Below are 23,232 nucleotides of genomic sequence, written 5' to 3'. Positions count from 1 at the left end.
CTCTCTCTCTCTCTCTTTCTCTCTCTCTCTCTCTTTCACTCTCTTTCTCTCTCTCTTTCTCTCTCTCTCTCTCTCTCACCCCAACCGGTCGAGGCAGATGGCCGCCCACCCTGAGCCATGGTTCTGCTCGAGGTTTCTGCCACTTAAAAGGAAGTTTTTCCTTGCCTCTGTCGCCTAGTGCTTGCTCTTGGTGGGAACTGTTGGGCTTCTGTAAATATCATCACAGAGTACGGTCTAGACCTGCTCTTTTATGAAAAGCGCTGTGAGATAACTGTTGTTGTGATTTGGCGCTATATAAATAAAATTGAATTGAATTGAATTGAATAACATTTACCAATTTGCATTCATGTGTTCATGGCTGATTTTAATGTTTTATTCATAAAAAACCGATTACAAAATATTTGCCAGTACTTATTATTATTATTCTATTATTATGTGAAAACATCAAACCTTAAAGATCAAACCTTTGTCTATGATAAAAAACTACAAACACAATCTTGATGTTTCTTAATAAACTGGACAGTGCTGTTTTTTGTTCCCCTTTGGTGGAGATGTGATGAAAATAAGAAGAATTTAGTTTCACATGGCAAAAGAATGTAACACAGAAACTGCACTGTGATCCTTTCACACTGTTCTGCAATTACAGCAGGAAACGATTTGGTAGACAGCAGCCCTTACTGGAGATGTAACAAATGGTGGACACAAGCGAGAGGGTGGCATCAACAGTAAGGTGTGGAACATGATAACAGTAATGATAAGAAAACACTGCGCCTATTTTTCAGATTACATCAATAGTATGCATAAGAAACCGCTGAATTTCCCCTCTTCCCAAAACAGGTCACTCCTGACAGGCTGGTTAACTACACAAATAAAAGTTACAGGTTGATTCAGCTAAGCTGGAGGGCACCCACTATTTTTGAATAACCAGGCAGCTACAGTGAAGCACTTCATGTTCTTAATGTAGCCTCACTAGTACATTTTTATAATTATTTTCCTGGTGTGTTTCCAGGATCTTATAAGATATACTGGCGGTGGGGGTGTCTCTGCTGGCAGTTTCTACCATGCAGGGCGAGTTCCAGGAGAGAGTCCAAACAGCAGCAGCAAACAGGTTCTCTTAGATAGGAGGTTAGGCGTGGCACTAACAACAAAACCCGATAAAACTGCTGTTTACAAAGGAATGTCACAATGTTGACCTGCTAAAGCAACAGGGAGTTGCTGACTACATGGCTACCAAGAGAGGAAAAAAGCAACCGAAATTTGCCAAGACAATAGCAGACAATATGTCATGGAATCCTTACAGTATGTGCCGCTTGACAGAGTTAGTCTGAATTTAATTAGGGTCGTAGGTAGATCAACCAAACACATAGAACCAATGAAACCTTTATTAGTTTTGTCACTTAGACAAGCTAGTTCACAGGCTGGATGGCTACTCGCATCATATCATAGCTTTAAAACAATGTCAACTTTGCAGCATCTTTAACAAAAAGAATTTTTACTGTAACTGTTTCAGCTTTTCAACTTCATCAAATAGCATTCAAATCTTAACCTGGACCTGTGACTGATACCTCCATTAACCCATAAACATGATCTTGTGAATATTTCTTGCCAGCTTCAGCATGTCATAGAGCTTTTATAATCATGCATAGACGTGGATTCACTAACATGCATATGGCACAAGCAAGAACTGCCAACAGCAACTGGGATCTCTTCAATCAGGCAACTATCTGATCAACAAATACAGAGGGAAAAAATCAATAGCTGCTATAGCAAATAATGATGACAGGAGGTTTTTGAATAATAATAATAAAAAAAATGGATATTTTCTTGAGTAGGTAAATCATACTGTACGCTTTTGCTTCATCCATCTATCCATCCATCCATCGTCAGCCGCTTATCCTGCATACAGGGTCGCGGGGGGCTGCAGCTAATCCCAGCTGACATCGGGCGAAAGGCGGGGTACACCCTGGACAGGTCGCCAATTGCTTTTGCTTCATTAGTACTCAAATTTCAGTAAACAACTTCCGTTGGAGAGCGGTGTGGATCAATTATGCAGCTGAAAAAGTCTTCGGTGTGTCTGACTATAGTTATTTCTGTATCAGGCTGCGACCAGAATCTGTGCCAACAGCTGACAAATACACCACATTTAACTGTAATTACTTGTAATTATTTTACATATTACAAATATAACACTGCTCCTCACTGCTGTGTGGCTATTTGGCTAATCACCTGACTGCAGCAGCAGCTCTGCCTAGCGGTCAGAAAGCTAAAGATGGCAGATTCGTGGAGGCCCAGGCATTACTGATTCTTCACTTGCATAAAACACTGACCTATTTACTGTGCATACTGACAGGCAGGCAAGCAGTCAGTGAGTGCACTGTCCCTGAAACAAGCAGCTCCTATTCCTGAAACACACATAGGTTAGTCTCTCAACATTACAAACTAACTCTGTGTCCGTATTTTGCCTGATACTGAAGATATTCTGTTATGAGGCTGAACTATTTCGGGAGACATGAAAAAAAAGATCATTCACAGACCAATTTCTGTTCAAAAGTAAAACAGCAAAAATGCAGCTGTAACGCTGATCCACAACATGCTAATTTGTCAGAAATTACACAACCAAATCTCATTCTGCTTGACTTGCTTTGGTAGGCTGCGATGTTTTGACAGCACTATATGAATGTATATGAATGAGTGTCTAAACACACAGAACCACCAGTAACAAACCAACTCAGATATTACTTGGGATGTTTTCACATTTCTCCCCCATAAAATATTAATTTATCCATGAAGAGCAGGCATTTTCTCTGCTCTTTCAAACATTAATGCTGAATTTGAATGGCTAACACAGGAAGAGGCTCTAATCTTGAGCCCATAGCAGCCCAGTAATGGCACCGCAGTGGGGGGAGGGCTCCATAAGCCCAGCTCTTCATGCCCCTGATTACGACACGCTCTCTGTTTGACTTGGCTTTAGCTTTGGCTGTGCGTCTTTGAAGGATGCTGATTACTTGGATGGGATGGACAGCTAGAGGACATTCAAAGGATAAGGAGAAAGGGGGGACACTCCAGAGTCGCAGTTTACCATTGTTATCTCCTTTTTCTTGCTGTCCATACAGTACTTATTTAGGCGACAGTAGAGTGTTTTAAAAAAACATTGAGTTTGAAAAGTCGGCCTATTCCACTGTTAGTAAAAGCAAAGAAAGACAGGACCAGTTCACTTGACAACCTTCTTAAAACATACCAACACAAAGAAAACAAAAAACAAACAAAACAAAACACAGACATTTCACCCAGACATTAAAGCACTGGAGGCAGATGGCACACAGATGTCAGCAAGTTATTGCACAAATGTTCCTGTCTCACATGGTTGGCCTCTCAAGGTCAGAATAAAACACACAAAGTCACAGTGTAGATGCCAGGCAATGCCATCCCCTTTTTATTTCAAATGAAGGTTTGAGGAGGAGGAGGAGGAGTTTGGTGCTGTAGTCTGTTAAAAAGGGATCCCTTTGGAAGGCACATGAGAATAATTTATGGTCACAAGATGAAAAACCTCATGGTCAAAAATGCCACAGCATCTTCCAGGAAATCATTTCATTTTAGTTAGTTGTAGTAGTTTGGCATTTTGGGAAATACACATATTCACTGTGTTACAGCGAGTTAGATTAGAAGATAAATATCACCCTACTATCAGTATGAAACTACTGCCAGCAACCAGTTAGCTTAGCTTTGGACAAGGACTGGCAACAGGGGGAAACAGCTAGCCTGGCTCTGTCCATAGGTAACTAAATCGGCCTACCAGCAACTCTAAAGCTCTGTAATTAACATGTTATATCTTTGTTTAATCAGTTTTGTGCACACTTAAAGTCAATGTTGGTAATCCAGATGACTTTATCTGTGAGTAACAACACAGTTTGATGCTTAAGTAGACTAGTGCCTAAAAGAGCTGAAATTTAACACACGAAAACAGCTGGCTATTGTACTATAGACAGTGACTTGGTTGCTATAGAACAAAATTGGATATTTGCTTTTGTCAGATGAGGCTCGACCTCTTTGGTTTGGTCCCCCTCCCCTGTAAAACTCAGTAACTCTACTTTGCATACAGCTGCCAACGTTTGGTTCATGAAAGGGACAAGTCACAGCTCATAAATTTGCTTATTACACGTGGCAGGTGAGACGGGGGTGAGTAAGTTTATTCTCAACTCGAGAACTGAGCACAAGTCTGGTTGAATTCACTGTAAGTACAAAAGTACATCTATATACAGGGTAACAATTAATATAAACTCAATAACATATTAATGATGCGTAAACAAGAGCTTGATAAAAAGCCTCATTTCATATTCACAAATATTGATTCAGTTGTTGTCAACTTTCATAATGTGTGAACTTTTTTCTTTCAGCATTTGTTAATTGCGCCCAGCAGTAGACTAATGTGTTTCATTACTCAACAAAAATGTCTAAATCAAACTTTTTCTTCCAACTTCTATTTTTAGCTGATACATGTGCCTTGGGAACAAGTCATTAAAACTCCTACCGTAACATGAACATCTTTTAATCATGTTGGTGTAAAAGGCTTATACCCCTTCATAACATGCTAACTAGAGCATGATTGCACAATATCAAAAGCCAACCTAATGGATCGCCCGCATATCTGAAAAACTGTTGTTTCACACACAACATATCTTTATCTTATCAAGATTTGTTTTACTAAGACAAAACCTGATGAGATTATGATCCTATTTTACACACAGAAAAGTGCATAAACATCTCTAATTAGTAACGAGTGATCTATTCTTAGCCGCCAACCACATGTCTGTGTCTCATTTTGTTTCACTTGATTGTAGCATTTGTTTTTCTATGACTTGTCTAGAAAACTATCTATCTATAATATCTCAGTGTTATTATAGATATTTATATTATAGATTTCTAGATTTTTTCACCTTGTATGCTTATTATATATTACTGTTCTATATCCATGCAAATTACACCAAAAAATTACACAGCAATGTAAGTGGGTCACACAGCAGTTACAAAACTTGACTCTTCTATTGTGGATATATGATGATGAAAGCAGGGTCCTAAACTCCACAGATCCAAATCCACCACATATGTCAGTTTGAGCAGTTTGAGATGCTGTTTTTCCAGCAAGTCAAGATTACACATTGTTTTCTGATTTAATCCTCATGTTAGATTACTGCAATACAACTTTTGTTTGGCTGTTAAAATTCTACATTGATCCTGTCCAGTGCTTATCAGCAACAACATAGAAGAAAAACATGCTCATATTCAAAATAGCAGAAAAAAAACAAACAGGTAAGGCTACACTCAAGACCCATTTATTCACCACCGCCTACAATCCACCATGACACTCATTTTACCAGGCAGGCATCATCCTTTCCCATACTCCCCTTGAGAACTCGCTCTGTCATGTAATATTTAGCTTGGGTGAACCCAACCCCCCAATGCTGCTCTCTTATACCCACATGCGCGCGACACACACACAAGCACGCACACACACACTTTGGGCTAAATGTCTTAAACCTGCCATTTTAAACAGAGTTTTGTATTAGCATCTCAAAATAATAGTTGTGGTTGGTGTTTTCTGAGGTAATTTAATAACTTTTTTTGACAATGACGTGTCAGCAGCAGAAGTAAACAACATTAAATTAAATACATGAAATAAAACAATTGAACAGTCACAGCTGAAAAATCTGCAGAGCATCGTTTTCTGACAGTTTGAGCTGCTCTCTCTGGATGAGTTACCAGTAGAATAGAAGTGCTTTAATGAGAAGCAGTTTATTCTGTCACGTGGGAAATTTCGGTTTCTAAAATGGACTACAAGTAGTATAAATGTGCTTAAAAATATGGCAGCCCGTTCTGTCAAGTGGACAAAAGCTATTAAAAACTTGATCAAATGAGGTACCTTTTTTCTAAGCTTACTTACACTACTGGTTGTCTGTTTTGTGAGATTATTCCTTCCTAACAGAAAGGCCTAAATTTATTCAAAGCCATTATTCTGATAGGCATTTCCTGCCCGACAGAGCCAATATACCAGTACATTATGATAGCTTTTCTATTTTCCCTGACAGAATGAGCTGCCTTGTTTTCAATCACATTTGATAGTCCATCTTGAAATATGAAGTATTTGGTGTTTTAGTGTTGATGTTCTACTCTTAACCTTGTTTTCATTCATTTCAGAAATTGTAATCATGAATTGGCATGCATTCAAGTCAAAAATAAAGAGACAAGATAATTGCAGAAGTTTGCTTCGCCCAGTGGTTTACTCAGTAGCTTGAATACCTTTTTTATATGGCATTTTTGCCTTTATTTGAAAGTTGGTTGTGGAGACTTACAGGAGAGGAAGAATCAAAAAGAAGACTGCAGTTATAAATAGTGAGTCTTGGACCCCTAGGCCACAGGGATGCCCAAAACCTTGAATATCTCATATAATTTTTACATCCCAGGTAACCCTCAGAGATATGCCCCATGTTGGTCGCTTTAAGATGACAAGTAACAGGCACCAATGGTTCTCTGTAAGCGACTGTCCTTCACACTGACACATTCTCAACCGTAAGAATCTCTGACTTTCAAATCATTTTTCATATCTTGCCTTGACCTTGAAAATGCATTGCATGGGGACAAGTCAGCAATCAGACAGGCCTACCAGGTTGGGTTTTATATGATAAAAAACTAAGCCAACCTACTATGACTACGAGGCTAATCAAACTATACTTTGGCTTCTTACTCCAAAAAAATGCTTTGAGTTACATTAAGATATGAGCACCACGAACAGGTAAGGCCGCTCATCTTGTACTGCCCGCTTTAAGGTACAAAAAGTGGGGACTTATTTTTTTTGCATTAGTGTGGCATGGGTGGGCATGTCTGAGGGCCAGCTGGATTTTGGATTCTCTCCTGCGATCCCAGCTGGTGCACCTGCTCTGAGTCAAGTTGAAAGGGTTAAAATGCACCCATTGTAAGGAAACATAGGGAGAGTGAAAACAGCTTGTAGATATGTACATGCTGTCACTCTCTAAAGTATTTATTCAGCAATGTACCGTTTGCATGTATGCAAGGTCAGTTAATATATTGTTTTCAGATCAGGTGAAGTGTAAAATCCTTCATGTACGGGAAAAAAAGTAATCGGTCTGTATCTCCAATGTGTCTCTATATCAAGACAGCCTGGCTCTGCGTCATGTTCTACAATTATGCTGCACATAAGATAGTGTAGCTGTTGTGCCATTATAACACCTAGCCATGCATTTCATTTTGATAACCTCTCCCTTGCCTAATGCATAAAACTGTGTTATAGTTTTGCATAGACAAATACCACCATGGGACTAATGTTTGTGTCAACAAGTGAATGAACTGAGAGGCATTGTGTTCCCGCATGCAGTAGTTGCACCTCTATGCAGCTGAGAGAAGAATATGACTTCCTCATAGATAATTTGGAGGCAAAGAAACCACACTGCTCTGGATAATATTCAGTACAATGCCGTTATTTATTTGTGACAGACTAGGATCATTTGGTCATAACTACAGCTTTTCTATAATTTTTCACCAAAACTCTGCCTGTTTTTTTTTTCTGAGCATAGTCTTTTATTGTCATTGACTAATCTTAATCAAACACGAGGCTTGTTTAAATTAAAGTATCCCTAACCGTTAAATATAGATATTGTACCTGCAGCAAATGTGAAGATCGCACCTCAGTAAATACAGTGCACACAAAACAAAATGGAAATCTACAAGAGAGAACTCAGAGCGATTCTACTTGCAGAATAGAGGAAACAGTCTCCTTTTCAACCACATCTGAGGTCATTGGTAGTCTTTTCATTCTCTGAAAACTCTTCCCACTTGATGGCCTCCAACATTTTTCTTTCTGCAGCCTGTTTATCTTCAAACAAATTCAAGTTCAGACGCCCCTCTGCAACCCTCTGCAAACTCTTGACCCAGTGAAATTTGTTAATCTCTTAAACCCCCTGAACCCCTTTCCTCCTCTGCGGCATTTCATCCTTTTATTCTCCGCAGTTTCTATCCATCTGGGACGCCTTCACCAACTGCAACATCTCACTGTAAAGGCTTTAACACCTCTTACTTTCTGGAATCTTGAATCCTCCCAAGACATTTCTCTGACTATCTTGAAGCCATAGTCACAATTTGTGTTTCATACATAAGAAACAGTATAAGTCACAGAAGAGTTTGAAGACTTTGTGCACAGAGAGACACATAAACACACACAGGCAAGCAACCCTATTCTAAGCAGCAACAGACATCAAGTAGGGAGATTATGGAGGGAGCTGTGTCAATGTGTCAGTGTGTGAGTGTTTCCTCTGTCTCTCTCTCTCTCTCTCTCTCTCTCTCTCTCTCTCTCTCTCTCTCCCTGTCTCTCTCCATCCATCTCTCCCACTTACACCCCCTCCCCTTTCTGAAACAAAATGGCCAGATGGCTTCCAATCCTACATGCTAATCCACAACACACAGACTGTAGCTCTGACACACCTACCACAAGACTACTGCTCAGCTTTAGACAGCTATGCCCTTAAACACACACAAACACCCCACATGAGGCCACTGCACATTTATAAACTGTCAACAAGAGTCCTAAACGATAACTACTCTGAACAATAGAAGCATAACTCATCCAGACTAAGTCCTCAACAGATGGAGGCCTACTTATATGTGTTGTGTCCTGCTATCATATTTCAGGCAGGCCAGTTAGCAGGCTGCGAGCCAAGATGAGGTTCTGTGTCTACTGCTTTTGTTAGCTGAGGTGAGGTAAGAGAAGCTGCGTGTGTTGAGTTACACTGGCCAGTGGAAAACATGGGGAAGCCCAGAACTGCACGTTAAGCCATGGAGACATACAGGCAGACATACTGAAAAAAGAAATGTTGCACATTGCTTCAGTGTCCAAATAAAGTTCTGCTTATATTATTCGTGGTCTGTGACTATGCTTATGTGTGGTGGCATAAAAGATATTAACCACTTCATTGAGGTCACACATGTGTGTTGGCAGATTTAAGTAAAAACATAAATAAAACAAATAATAAATGGAACATCTACTAGCACATTTATCCAAGTGGCTATGAGATAAGGATAAGGTCCTGGTAGGCTCCTCAATAATAGCTTTTCTAGCATTGCACAAGATACCTGCCTGGCAAATGGACTTAGAATAAAACAATTCATTATTTAAGCAAAATGTCACATTTCTTTGGTGAAGCAGGAAAAGCCATATACTCATTTATTACTGATTATTAATCTAAATGTAGCTTTCGTATCTCTTTTCTGTGATGATTTAGTAAGTGGCTTTCTCTCCACGTTTCCCTCCCTTCAATCTTCAAAGATAATTCCATCTTATGCTAGGTGTTCACGGAAATTATATGATTTATAAAAATAGAAGTACTGGTAGTTTTGGTTATGCGAGTTGTTATGACAAGTGTCAGTCAGCATAAAAAGCCAAGCCACAATAAGCTTCCATTTTGCCTGCACAATTCATGTTTACACTATAAAGAGTACACTTTAGGTTGAAGTTTTACTTTAATCTTTAGTAAAACAGAACACACATACACAGTAGACCAGACCAGACACATTATCACCTTTTCACTGGCAACATGAGATGTGAGCTTTCTTTGCAAATATAAAATTTTCATGAGGTGCACGTAACCTATACAGAGACAAAGGCCCATAAGTATACTCTAAACTGATGGTAAGCTGCTCCACCCAGACCCATAGTGAAATACAAAATACAGAGATATTAATCGTCCATTTGTGTGTAACAGTCCTTTCTGGATAAAGGTGTGATGAATATATAATGCTTGAGGCATGTGGAGCACAGCGTCTAAGCCCCAGAGCAGAGGCCAATTATCCAGCAATGGTTTCACAGATCCGTTAAACAGCGGGATGTATACATACCAAATACTAATGGTGTATCACAGCATCGCTGTCTGATTGTGTCTCTGCCTTCTGAGTGTGACACTGCATTAGACTACTACTGTAGGCCTGGTGTCTTTCCTGCCAAGCCCAATGCTGTGTAAGGTGCTGTACTGGCACAAATTATTTTATGCACTGATAAATTCCTAATGGATTTCAGTTAGAAACTATAAATCAGATGATCAAATGTCATATTATTAGGGGACCAAGGAGTGGCCATGACAGTTTATGTTTCAGCCACTTGATATTTCCACACAAAAAGATAGCAGTAAACACAACACAAACCCTTGGATGAACACAGTCAATGAAGACTGGTGTACAGTCATGGTGTTGGATGTCGGGACAGATTGATTAGTGGTGAATAGAAGGGCATTAATCACATCTTTATCAATAAAACAGGCCAATGTTCAAAGGGAATAGCATCTTCAGTGTCCCATCCCCCAATTCCCCTCTACAATCATCTCACCCTCCCTCGATCACTGACATGACTCCCTAACATCCCTGTTTCACGAGACACCCAGACAACAGGTCTCCCATCAGGCCCTGCTTCTCACAAACCGGAGGATGACTGTGCTTCCTGGGAGAGGAATCTACCCGTCCCTCTGCATTAGCTCTGACACCACAATCTAAATGAGCAGAGGTGGTGGGGAGACACATTCAGCTCATACCGTAGCCCATCCTTCCATGCTCCTCCACCACCGATGGCTGTGGGAGAATCCGAGGTAGAATAGCTTTCACAGGACCGGCCCCCACCCCCACTCCGATCCCCAAAGAAGTCAGGTGACCAGATGTTGTATATCTCCCTGTCACTACAGCCGCCATGAAACTGCTGCACACATCCATGTTAAAGCCAGGAGACAGAGGCACGTCTCTGCTCTGTGTGTGTGTGTGTGTGTGTGTGTGTGTGTGTGTGTGTGTGTGGTCATTGAAAAGCAGAAATGGAAATGAAAAAAGACATTTCTTCATGAAACCCTCCCTAGAAAGGCAAAAGAGAATCCATCAGCATTTCATCCCCCATCCACAGCATATATAGCTCTGATCCATCCGTCAGCCTCGGGTCTACAGACCCAAAATAGCATTGCTTCTTTTTTGTTCCTCTGTTGCCACTGCAGCTGCTGCATTTCTCCAGGACTGACACACACACACACACACACACACACACAGACATACAGGCCTTTACAAACGCCACCATTGATTCTAACACCTCCCCATCAATAAAGATGCTATTTGTGAGGCACAAGGGGGTGCATACAGAGACGATGTGATGCAGAGGGGGGATATGGTCATACAAAACATTTCCTGACCATCTGATGCAGGCATCCATTTCCATCTCGCCCTCATGGACGGACTGCTGATAAAACAGCTGCCTCCTTAGCAGGGCAGAATGCAGAGTGGAAGAAGAAAAAAAGAAGCTACAAAGCACCCCTACATACACAGCCACCCCCTCCTCCTCCTCCTCTCCTCTCCTCTCCTCCCTCCTCTGCCTCCCCTCTCCACATCCCATATTGCATACACAGAGAGGGAATTACCTGAAATATGTCTTCACATTCTCTTGGTCAGTGTTTCGCCTTTGAGCCAGGAGCTCTGGTAGATTCATCGTCAACCGCACAGTCCTAATGACAGTTTAAAGGCAGGATTGCCATTCTCTTGTCAGACCAGTTCCTGACCCTAAAAGCAAGCTTGTTCGGCAGGCTGGATGCTTCACTGGCTGCTCACTGTTCCCTAGCCCATGATGTCATCCACCCAGCTCTGCCCATTGGTTGAGAGGCTGAATATTAATGCAGGCAGTAGGTCTGGGGGAGGAGGCAGCCAACGGGCAGACAGAGTTGGTTTTCAGTTTGACAGAACAAACCTGCTGAGTGAGAAGGCCAGGAGGGAGGGATTGTATGTCCAGCTTAAGAGCTTTTCCTTTGCAGACTTGTAACGCAGTGGTCTACGTTGTTAACATCTTAATACTACGCAGAGGTACATCTTGACATGACAACTGCAAATGTAACTGCAACAGTTTTTGCAAAGGTGGGTTTTTAATGTGCAGAATTTAAACTGACAAAGCTCTTAGAGGGCTGTGTTTGATGCACTGGTTCCTCTAAAAGAGTAACAGTTTCACAATGTATAGACCACATGAAAGAATAGGCTACAGCATATGAGTGAGTAAATAGTAAAAATAAATAAATAAATAAAAATACAATAATAACTTGCTACTACATAAGTAATGAGTACAGAAAGCAGTAAACAGAATCTGTAATGGAATAGTATGAATATATAGAAATGTAATAAATAGAATCATCTGTCAATTCAGGCTACTGATGTAAAGTTTTCATTTTTACAGGTAGATACTGCTAGTATATTTAAGAAACTCATCCCACTGCCTATCATCTATTTCTTAAGATGTTTAAGATTTCACAAGCTAGTTTATGACTTCGTAACAGGCCCTGAATTCAGAAGCACATAATATTTTGTTTCCCTATGAACATATACTGGTTCTCATCACTGGAATATTGATATGATAAAGATTCCCGACTGCTATAAGGTAATATGTGAGTGTTGATGTGAGGCTGTAATGCTACATTTTCACCTGAATGATAAATTAATTTATATAATATATAAGTAGCGTAAAGTAAGGCTCTGACAAAATGTTTAATTTATTTCACTGATTTTATCAGGCCAAGTTTCCACATTTGGAAATACACCAAATTATACAAAAATGTAAATCTATGTATTGTCCTGAATGTTAAGATTTATCTGCCAAAGACCTATGGATTTCTTATTTCAGAGCATAAATTTGACTCCGGGTTCATAAGCAGGCGGAGACGACAACCAAAATACTCACTGCGTTTGCCCTAATTTGCCTATGATGTCATCTTTTTCCTCTACCTCACCTGTGATTGGCTGCCTAGCACAGCATCTGCTCAGTCTCATGGCTAGTGCTTCTAACCCAAGGTGGAGGCCTATCTGAAGCTCTGTGAATCATGGCTGGTTGTCCTGACAACCCCTGTAATGTCGATTCCTTGTTGGAGAGTAATATGGCTGTTCTGTGACAGTGTTCGCTCAAATGGAGATCCTTATGACTGCAAGAGGACAATGTCCCTTATAATGTTGTATTCACATCAGAAGGGGGCCTTTGTGATTTTGAGTTAATAAATTGCAATTACATTTAATGAGAAACTCAAGAAAAACAATTGAGATTAAAGAATTAGACAATCCATTTTGGTAAAAATCATATGACACTTTCTGAAGTCTTGGGGATTTTAAATATATAACAAATCAGGAAAACTACAATCTTTTTTTATTAGACATTTTTTTCTCCAGCTTTGCAGGCACGCACATGTTGCAAAAGCAAGACCTGATTAAACCCTGCCAACAGGAAAGAGAAATGCAAATGTGAATTTAGTTCAGCAGTGCAATGCAAAAATTTGAAAGCAGAAAAGAGGTGTTGCTCTGACTCCTGACAGCACACAATAAGGGACACCGTACACTTACACAAACGTAGTGAGGCACAGTTAATACAGAAAAGTGTCAAAATGCACCTGGATCAGCCAAAACATAACTAGCGTGACAAAGCCTTTAAAGCATGACAACATTTGGATAATGTTATCTTTTCTTTTCATCTATATTTTATTCAGAAATTTTTTTTACATTGTTCAATCTAATTCTCTCATGAGTTTTAGACAAAAGCAACCACTAATTCATTCATTTTTATGCTCATTACCTATGTACATGAATAGTCAGCATCGCAGCAGGCATTTAGGTGATGGAGAGGAAATCCCATGGACAGGTCAGCTGTCCACCACAGGTCCAACACATGGACACTCTCAAAATGACTGTTTCAGGGTCACCATTGACCTAATCAGGTCATTGGATTCAAGTCCATTCAAACCCATACAAATACAGAAACAAGCAAAATCCAGAGATGACAGTGCTAACCACTGAGCCACCATGCTGCCACAACAGCGCTGATCAATTTAGAGTCTTTTGTCTTTTCAAATATATACGTTTTTTTGTCCCTTAGACCAAAGCAATCACATCTTTGTGCTTTGGGTAACTGTGTTTATGCCCTTCATTACAGTGAATGTCATGGTATTAATGAGTTTTCTTCCACAGCTCTAAATGGCAGTGAGTTCAGTAACTGTAACCCATCTGTTGCTGTTTGCAGGGCTGACCCTAATATTTATGGGGCCCTGGCCATAATCTGGACACACTACCCAACAAAGACACACACACACACACACACACACACACACACACACCCAAATGATGCTTAAGTCCTTCGTTAACCTTTCTTTTTGCCTTCATTTTGTAGATTCTAGTAGATTTAACAGGTTAAATGAACAAAGGATTATATGTTTCACCTGGATTAACGTACTTAGTCTGCTCCGTGAGAAGAGCAGGTGTTTTATACGCAACAATGATTAGAAAGGTCGGACTTTCTACTAGAGTCAGTGTGTGTCCTTTCGCAGCCATGTGTGCTTTTTGTGGTGTCCTTTAGAAGTATTGAACCCATACCTGCTCCCTCATTGTAAGTTACCATAGATAAGAATGAATAATATGTTTTAATTAAAGACAAGCACAACAGTCATATGAAAGAAAGCTTTTTCTCATTTACACACAGTATGCCCCTCTGCTTTTATCTGTTCAAGCAGCTGATGCATTATTTTCTCCACTCCACATTATGCTAAATATGTGATATTTACTTTAACTTAGCCAAGTAATACTTCAGGCAGATCATTTCCTAATGCTTGGAGGGGAAAGCTCAGATCAGCAGCTGACAGAACAACCTGCAGCAGCAGTGAAGAGGAGCATGATAGCATCCATAGGCTGCTGTCAGTGATCAGGTTTATATAATGAATACTATAAATATGCTAAGAGGCAGAGCGCATCGACATTTTTTTTTTACTGTGGTGACATTTTGTAATAAGCCCTGTCTGGATTTACGAGAGTTGCGAGCAGAGCCTGGGAGCTTGCTTTCTAAGTATAATCTAAATAACCTACATATCTGTATAACATACACATTTCCTAAACAGTGTAATACTCTCGTTATGTGATCTGACTTTACCGTTACCTGCCTGTAATTTAAAGGACATCCAGCCTTGTTATTTGACTGCAGCCCATAATTCACATAACTCGGAGATGTTTCTTCTATGTGGCATCTAGATTTTTGCAGCAAATTACAAACACGTGTATATTACATCTATTGTCACAACATGGCGATTATGTAAGGGAAGGGTAAATACTAATCTAGTCAATTACAAGTGGCTTTTTAGCCTAGTGTGCCTTTATTGATGGCAATGTTGGACTGTTGTTCCAACACTTTGGTCCAGACTATATCACAACAAGTATTTGATGGATTGTCATGCAATTTGGTACAGACATGCATGGTCCTGAGTGGATTAATCCCTCTGACTTTGGTGATACCAAAGAGTTTTCCTCTTGCACCACCAGCAGGTCAGGGCTTTCACTTTTACAGTGAAATATCTCCACATGTGTGTGTAGATTGGGACAAAATTAATACATATATTTTTAAGTGAAATGTCACATAAACAATTTGATGAATTTTCATGAAATATAGTACAGATATTGATGTCCCCGTTTTGCCAAATACTTTGGTTTGGACCTAATACCCCCAAAACGTAGGATATTGCCATCAGCTTCAGATGCGCTTAGTTTAGCGCAATCAGCAAATGTTAGATACTTAGATCGTGAACATAGTAAACATTATATAGATTATCAGCATATTAGCATTGTCATTGTGAGTATGTTAGCATGCTGATGTTACCATTTAGCACAAAGCAGCATTGTGCCTATTCTACAGTCCCACAGAGTTGCTAGCATGGCTGTGGACTCCTAGACTTGTTTGTACCTTAGGTACATTAGTATAACGGATTCAAAGATTTGTGAACTTCTTATATATTTTTGGTTGTAACAACATTTTGCCTTCAGGGTAAAAGGAAATATCCTGCATTGCTGCAGTGTGCTCAACAGGTTTTCTCATTTTATTGCAGTGAAGTTTGGTAATCCTGTTCAATCCATCTTCCATGTACCACAGAATCCTTTTGGTTTACCGGCTCTACAAGGCCAGCCATAAATGCCAGCAACAGAAACAACAAACAATGTTTTTTCCCAATATGAACGTGAAATTTCATCACTGATCATGTGTAGCAGCATTTCCTAAAGATCCTTCTTCATCAGTGCAAGTCCAAGTTTCATTCTACAAAATGGAAGGAAGAAATTTGAGATGATAGGTTCTTTGGTCTAGAATCAAATAATCATAGCACTGGTCAATCACTACTGTATAAACGATATCAGATTATGGTTTAGATTATTATATTATGGTAGAGCTCACTGTGCCTTGGGAGCAGAGGCGAAGGGAGGCTTCAGAGAGACATGCAAGCTTTGCAGGAAATGGTGATATATGAGAAGCGATGAAGTATGTAGGTGAACCCCACTGAACTAAACTTCGCCTTCTGCTACGGAAATCAATAGAATCTTTCACCTGTGCTTGAAAATATCTTGTAATGACAACTGTGTGATTTTCTTTTAGTTAATGCTGACATCAGGTAGTGAAATTTATTAAAGAATGCTGTCAGGATAAGTTTGTTTTCTGTTGTCCAAGTTGGATGTACCCCTGTTGCTTTGGCTAAATTCATATAAATTCTTGCAAATTTCTTCTGCATATGCATTTTTTCATACTGTAGCCCATTCAAAAACTATAATTTGAAATTTTAAAGTTATATAAACCTAAACCAAAGGATTTTAGATTTCAAAAAAACTTCATCCAACATCACTTTTTACAATCAAAAGGTTGTGTTTAAAATGGATAAAATGATTTGGCAATATATTGCACAAATATCCCAACAACAAAATGCACATGGAACATTATACAGTATTACACAGAAGCGTGCTGATGTCAGTGGATAAAAAAGAAGAGAGAGGGCTGGTATGGACAGTGTATTAAATGCTCTTCATTTTACCACATCAGATTAACTTCTGTAAGCCCTCCACTGGTAACTTGGCAAGTAAAAGATAATGGGTCACGCTCATCCATGCTACAGCTACATTCACAAACAAGAAAATGACTTTTGGATTACACCCAAAGGAATATAATTGAGGTTAGTAGGTCTCTACCCTGCTGATTATGGGAAACCTATTGATAGGTTACTCTGCCGTCGAGCTCATTAAGCCTATTCTCCATTTTTCAGATGGAAAAATGCTCAACAGAAATGAAAGCGCCGACAGCTGAGTGCAGTAATTACAGATTACAGCAGGGTTTAATGTTATGCACTTAACACCTTGGCTGTTTTGCCTAGATTTTAAATGTAGGCTGTGTTACATGTTTCACCCTGCTTACTCAAAGTACAGGCCAAGGCTAACAGGGAGCTATTTATCTAACTCATGCTACTGTATGTTTGGGACCATGAATGCTAGTTTGTGCCATCAAACACAATTTCTTTATCCTCACACTGTTAAAATGTGGTTACCCACGGTGGGGGTGGTGTGTGTCAGTGCGTGTAGAGGGAGGTCTTATTGACATTTTGCAGTATAATAGTCAGATGTATCTGATGACTGAGACTGATATGATGTTAATTTAAGAGAGTAATTGTTTTCTTGCAAATCTAATACACGTCAGGCAGTGATGATAAACCAATTTGTGCTGATAAAATACAATGATATCAAAACTATTTTATTAGGACTCAGAGTAGTATCACAAATTGGAAGCAACTCATTAATTTCAGAGTGAAATATAGCTGTCCACACGGCTGTTCAGGGAAATGATTGTAGAAATGTGTGATGATAAAAACTGTGCATCTTCTTTTTTATTCTTCTACAGTAATAGTATAGTCTCATCCTTCTGTTAAATATCTGGCTAGCGTTTAGACCCTTACAATATAACTTTTCCCATTCAACATGCTCTAACCTCTGGATTGTAACACAGTCTGGTAAATCCGTTCTTAAGAGGGATTTAGGGATTTTTATTATGACATTTGTGTGACAGTGGAATCTACAATGTACAAATTCATCTTACACTTTAATGAACCATCTTGTACTTAAAAATGAGGCAGCTCCACACTGTTATTATGGTGTGAAACAAAGTTGATAGGGGTTGGCAGCATACATTTATGACAACAATATGTCAGGTATGAGTGATGATGATTGTAACAATCAGGGCGGATAATCTTTTGCAACTAATAACAAAATAAAACAGAAAAATGTTACATAACATCTTTGACAAAACAAATTGTGTGAATCTGTTTATATTCCTGTTATACCATGTCACACAAGCAAGTTATATATATATATATATATATATATATATATATATATATATATGAATTATTTATATATGAATAACAATCTAAAATTATACATCATTCAGTGTAGTAGTGAAAATACACACAATACAGTGAAGTAATTGGAAACAAGGACATCAGCTCTGACGCTGCTAGAAAGCTGCTCAGGGACACACCTTTCAATGTAAAACAGGTGTGGGGTTAGCAGATGAGAGGCCTCTTGGGATTAGAGAGAGGGGTTTGTGTGAGCAGATATAAAGGTCAGATATTATGCAGTTGTTCCATAGCTATTATAAAAAGGACCAGGCCAGTGGTCAGTGGTAATGGCAGCATTAGCGCAATCCAACAAAATGTAGCACAATTAAACATCTTCAGCACAGTGTCTCAAACAGTATTTTCTTATCCAGACTGTGGGAAATTAGGTTAGCCTGGTATTCCTTACATATATATGATCCTTATTATCAAGTCAATATGCAACAGGGTTCACTTTGCACACTGCCTTCCCTCAAGGATATTCACAAATCACAGAGTATCCATATTAACTTCACCTTTGCTGACATTTCTGGGATGAATACACCCTGCCCTCACTCTGCTCACTTGCCTGTCCTCAATCAAGCCTTGTGTCAATATGAATCAGTGTGTGGTGGCCTCGCACAGGAGGACCTATCAACCCTCAGAAGGCAACACCACACAAAAGTCCTATCCATGACAACACTGGTCTGAACAAGCCCCTCCCACTGACAGCTGGCTTATTGTGTGCTCTGCCTCTGAAGCGGCCTTGTTTCCCTTTGCTTGGTCAGTTCAATAACTAATCTCAATGCAGCCGGCAGCGTGTAGCTTTGAAAATGAGGAGGGCAGGCCTGGTGGAAAGTCATAATCTGCTTGTCAGTCAGTCGGGGTAACTGGGAGGGTACCTTTTCAGTTCACATGAGGATTCATAGATAGGTCAGAAACGGTGCACACACCTTAGCTGCACAATATGATAGCGTTAGAGGATTTTCTCACCAAAAATGTCCAGGTGGATGAACACCTTTCTTTTGAAAACCCTGCACACCTCTTAGGGAGCACATTTGTAACCTATTTTTGACTAATTTAACTTTGAATATTTGCCACGCTGATTAAATCAATGATCATCTTTCAGTCTCTGAAAATAATTATAAAATAAAATAATTAGCTTTGTAATCAATTTAGTTATATCAAAGGTTATTGCAGCAGGTTTGCAATTATTCTTCCCAAGATTGCAAATGACATTTCGATTTGTCATTCTATCGCCCATCCACAGTAACGAAACTGAGAAAGGGCAACTATAGTTTGGTCTCCCTCCTTCAGTTCATTCATCCATCTGTCACATCTCAAGACACACAATTTTGACTGAGCTCAGTGGGGATGATGTATGTCAATAAAGCTACTAATTAGCTCATGGAAAGCAATGTATGCACTTTCTTCAAATCAGTGTAGTGGGTAAGATGTATTTACAGAACTTCTCTGTCTTAATACACCCAGAAAGCCTTTGTTTTTTATTGTTTATGTGTTTTTACGATTTTATTTTTGTGGTCTGTGGTTTAATTCAAAGTTAAAATGTAAAATGTAATGATATTTTTATTTTGTGCAGATGATGGAGTTGGGAAGTTTAAGTCATGACTGTCTATTCATTTGTTTGTCCACCACACATTATCATTAGATTTTGGCCAAACATCAATGAATTATGCAGTACGTTCAAAGCACAACAAACTGGTTAAAAGACCTGTAATCATTCACAATATTTCTGATTTAATGTACTTATGAAAAAGACACACAAAGGAGCCAACCCGCATGATGACCTGTCAAGTCATCCCTCAGCCAACGGTTACTCGCAGCAGAATGGCCCTGATGTTACTGAAGACAGGGCACGCGAGCAGCCCCCTCCCTCTGTCACATGTGGGCTAATGAACAGCAGGCTCGTGCTGTTGATGGGGCCTTTTGGGCCACAAGAACCATGTCTGCTCACCACTTTCTGCTTCGACACACACAAACAATGGGACACGTCTGGAGTGCTTGGGGCCCAAACCCTGAGGAAAGGCAGATGGTCCCCGGGATCACGGACCGCACCTCCATTAACATGAGAAAAGAGAGAGACAGAGGCGGGGGAACAGGTACCCTCTCTCCCATTTTCCCCTTCTATAGAGATTAGAGAGGGGGTGACTCATTTACCCAACAGAGTCTGTGGCACTGATTTGGAACCCAATTAGGAGCATGCTGTCAACTCAACAGCAGAGAATATCAAGTGCAAGGATCCTGTTTGATTAAAGAAAATCCTATCTACAGTTGCATAAAAAAATGCAGTTTCTTATCCATATATAACAGTTCCAGTCCATCACTTATTTAGTCAATTTCATTTTGCTTGTGTTATAGTAGCTTCCAAGAGTAACTTACTCAAGATAATCTTTTTATTACATTATGGATGAAAAGAAACTATTTGAGGTTTTTATTATAAACAGTGTGTGTCACTGCAGATGTCAGCACGACTGCTATAATTGTTGACTGAATAACAGGCCATGTGATGTCTTTTATTTTTTTATAAAGATATACTCTTAAGAGTAAATGCCAGCAGGGGGTTATATCAGTAAAATGTTTTTTTTAATCTGCATACATTTCAGATTTAAGTGGATGTACTATATAATGGGTTTTAATGTTGCTAAGAGGGATCTGCCGCTGGCTACGATAAAGCTGTTAGAGTACTTATTAATTGTTATTTGGAAATATATATGTTGTTAAAAAGCAAGAAAATCAAGCTCCAACTATAAAATATCTCTGGGTTTTCCTGAATGTTTCTGGACCGGGTAAAGCTAAATTCCTTTGATAATTTGGAGGAAGATGGTGTGCCAAAAAATTCCAGCCTATAGTAATAAAAAACCCAGCCTAACATGATCTTACAGATTCCATTAGCTTTTCTAAACAAAAGCTTGATAGATTCCTTGAGGGCTGGTGGTGTTTTCCTTTCTTTCCACTGGAGGCATCTTTTACCTAAAAACATAAACAGTCATGTTGCCACAGCTGCAGACTCCAGTGCTGGATCCTCTCTCTGGGTGGAATGAGGCTGCTCATGTTGTTTTGACTCATTAATCATACCAACCGCAATGTGAGAATTTCTCATTACCATAATATTACTTTCTGAAAAGAAATGTCTTCCTTTATTTATTGTTTTCCAAACTAAACCAACATTTTGGTAAAGCTGAACTACAACATTTAAATTTGCAGCGATAATGAAATCATTACAATTACCATCACACAGTGTCATTAAAAACAATAGACTAGAGAGAAGGAGGGTGAGAGAAAAAAAAAGAAATTCCACTAAGTTGTATTTCTGTAGGTGTACATACAGCCTGTGATGTCCAGCATACTGTTAAGCTCATATATAGTCTCCCCCTAGTGGCTACTTGGGGGACAGAATCTCTATTAAATTCACCTTCATCACCTTATCTCTTTACATACTTACTGTGTCAGACATTTACTGAGGAACATTGACAAAAAACTAAATGACTTAAACCAAACAGAAATAATTAATTACTTTAATTGCAAAGAGTGGCTCATGCCCTCTTCCCTTGTTCTGAGCTCTACTTTAAGGAATAAGTGCAGGAAACAGAGGAAAATTAGGGTATAATGCTTTAAACCTTCAGTGCAAATCATTCTATATTCAAAAAGAAAACTTTGTATTGCTGACATAACTGAACTAGTTCATCAGAATTACAGATATTACACATCTCTCCATCGTAACATGCTTGATTACCCAAATATTTTCAACTATTTTGTATTCATTACAATAAACCACCCTGATTTCATACTCTATAGCTATAAAATAGCAACAAATCCTTCATGGTATAAAGCATGGTGTATTGGAGGTGAGTTGTGTGATGTGTTTTGTTTGAATCAACTTGTATTTAAGGTCATACTGGTCTGCACCTTGTTGTGTGTGTGCTCCCGATGAAAAAAAAAAAACGAAACACAACTAAATTGCATATATCAAACGTTACACCTTAGTGATTATTTCACTTGAACATTTGCTGCATCTCTACACATAAACCACATACTCCCTCCGGTGGTGCGGTGCTTGTCTATGTCATTTGTGCAACATGTAAGCTATTGGGGCTGTGCAATATGTTAGTTATGCAATACATAGTTATTGGATTGTTCAATATGTCATTTGTGCAATACATAGGCTATTAGGGGTGTGCATTGTCTCATTGTGCAAGGGCTGTGCTACATTTGCGGTGAATGCAGCCGACAGGGTTGTACAATCAAAAACTGCCATTGGAAGAAAGAGTTAATGTGCTTACTATATAGGTACCTGTCTAATTTGAGAGCATGTGTTGTGTTGCATGAGAGTATGTGTTGAGAGATGTTTATTTTCGGTATTTTGTGTTGTCTTTGTAAAGTTGCTTGCATGGACTCCAGAAATAGTGATGTTTACCAATCTTACTCTTTTGTTATCCTTTTTTTTGTCACTCTGACAACATAAAACAACATATATGGCATATATGGCAACACACACAATTGTATAAGCACTACCTCTGCCTTTTCACTTGTTTAACCCAAAAATCTATTGATCGACTCCAGACTGTCCAGAACTCAGCTGCCAGGCTTTTAACCAGAACAAAGAAATATGACCACATTACTCCTATTTTAGCTTCATTACACTGGCTCCCAGTATGTTTTAGAATTGACTTTAAAATTTTATTGATCACTTTTAAAGCTCTTCATGGCCTCTCGCCTTGTTATATTTCTGACCGTTTAGTCCCATACACACCAACACATACCTTGAGATCCTCGGGCAGAGGTCTGTTGTCTGTTCCAGAGTCTCGACTGAAAACTAAAGGGGACAGCGTTTGCTGTCAGGGCCTCGAGCCTCTGTAACAGCCTGCCCGAGGAAATCAGGTCGGCTGAGTCAGTGAACTCTTTTAAGTCCCTTCTTAAAACATACTTTTATAGGAGAGCCTTTCTCGATTTTATTTTATTTTTACTTTACTTTTTTTATATATATATTTTATATTTA

At 39.2% G+C, this 23,232-nt stretch overlaps 1 protein-coding gene across 3 annotated transcripts in view; it reads right to left on the bottom strand.

The window, feature by feature from the left end:
- The window catches only part of LOC123962806 (serine/threonine-protein kinase PAK 3), a 46,956-nt gene that overhangs the window by 21,896 nt on the left and 1,828 nt on the right, over positions 1-23,232 (bottom strand). The window contains exon 1 of one of the 3 annotated variants that reach the window (XM_046039167.1): positions 11,448-11,583. The exons of the other annotated variants lie outside the window; for them this stretch is intronic. The gene's annotated coding sequence lies outside the window, so the exon portion shown is untranslated. Of the gene's footprint in view, positions 1-11,447; positions 11,584-23,232 lie in introns of those variants that run through there. 3 annotated transcript variants of the gene reach the window in all.

Source organism: Micropterus dolomieu, linkage group LG23 (assembly GCF_021292245.1).
Source record: "Micropterus dolomieu isolate WLL.071019.BEF.003 ecotype Adirondacks linkage group LG23, ASM2129224v1, whole genome shotgun sequence".
Lineage (NCBI taxonomy): Eukaryota > Metazoa > Chordata > Actinopteri > Centrarchiformes > Centrarchidae > Micropterus > Micropterus dolomieu.
The sequence above is the reverse complement of the archived record's forward strand: the minus strand, read 5'-3'. Positions and strand labels throughout refer to the sequence as shown.